This window comes from Acyrthosiphon pisum, chromosome A1 (assembly GCF_005508785.2).
Source record: "Acyrthosiphon pisum isolate AL4f chromosome A1, pea_aphid_22Mar2018_4r6ur, whole genome shotgun sequence".
NCBI lineage: Eukaryota > Metazoa > Arthropoda > Insecta > Hemiptera > Aphididae > Acyrthosiphon > Acyrthosiphon pisum.
Genome location: NC_042494.1, coordinates 14,104,148 through 14,105,414, shown reverse-complemented (window position 1 = coordinate 14,105,414; position 1,267 = coordinate 14,104,148). Strand labels below are relative to the sequence as shown.

Genomic DNA, 1,267 nt, shown 5'->3' with positions numbered 1-1,267 from the left:
GTCTTAAAATTCATTGGAAACAATTCGCAGGTATATACCGGTTAAATAACTCTAAGTACATACGAGTTCATTAAAAAAGGTGCTATAACTTGTTTGAACAAATAATGTCAGACAGAAAATAACACACATTATTGTAAAATCAATTCATTCTATCGATCCGCTTTAGAATCTAAAATTATTAGATAAAATTGGAATGGTTTACGGAATTGTTAATGCAACAATATTGAGCCATGTAGTTTAATATTTAGGTATTCTGAAATAGATAATTCAAAAAATATTGTTTCTATTTCAAGAAACATTCATACTTTATACTGATACAAAAAAATGTTTAAAATTGTTGTTATTTATTACTATATCTAGTTTTAGGTACTATAAACATTTACAATTTTAGATTATTTATTTTACTTTTTTATTTACAAAGTTGCATATTTTATAGTTTCGTTGGATTTAATTTTAACATATTATTAACAATATTATAATATATGAGGTTTTAACTAGGTACCTATAGTACGTACCTATTTTATAAATACCTCTAAATATAAAGTCTTACTCAAGTATTTACAACTTACAAGTATTTATAATTTGAATATTAATAAACTTATTTTTCACAATGAAATATAGTTATAAATAACTTTTATTATAGTATATTTTTTTATATTATTTTGTCTTAAAATTATAAAATAAGTATTTACGTATGCTATAGCCTATACCTATAGCTAAAAGTCTATTATGATATAGTGATACGGTAAACATGATAATTGATCAATAGCCAAATCAATTTTTTAATTAAAAAATATTTTATATTTGTGTATAAATTACCCTATATACAATAAATTATTTATTATAATTAATTTAATTTCTAAAAATTGGTTATCCTTTAATAATCAAATGTTTACTTACTTAATGCTACCATTGCTCGGTTGGCACACACTTTAGCCTTATTTTTTATTATGCAATTTTCTAGTAAATTAAAAATACCTCGTAAGTTTTAATTCAAATATTATGTGTGAATATATAATATACATATTATATAATTATATATACTAGCTGTATAACCCAACTTCACCCGGGATAAAATGAAGAAACATAAAAGACTGCACTACATCTGTGTATTTCGGTTTTAGTGTAAGCACTCGTGATGGGCATTACCGAATAGTTTCTACAATCGATTGTCATTCGATAGTTTGAAAAACAACCGAGTGATTTTTCGACTGAGTAGATATTATTAACCATCGACTTTTTTGAAAAATTATCGAGTAATACACTC

The 1,267-nt window shown here is 23.6% G+C and overlaps 1 long non-coding RNA gene across 1 annotated transcript in view; it reads right to left on the bottom strand.

Annotated features, from left to right (window-relative positions):
- The window catches only part of LOC107884350, a 3,839-nt gene extending 2,580 nt beyond the window's left edge, over nt 1–1,259 (bottom strand). The window contains exon 1 of the long non-coding RNA XR_001679849.2: nt 901–1,259. This is a non-coding gene — a long non-coding RNA (uncharacterized LOC107884350). The remainder of the gene's footprint in view (nt 1–900) is intronic.
- Between the last annotated feature and the right edge of the window lie 8 nt (nt 1,260–1,267).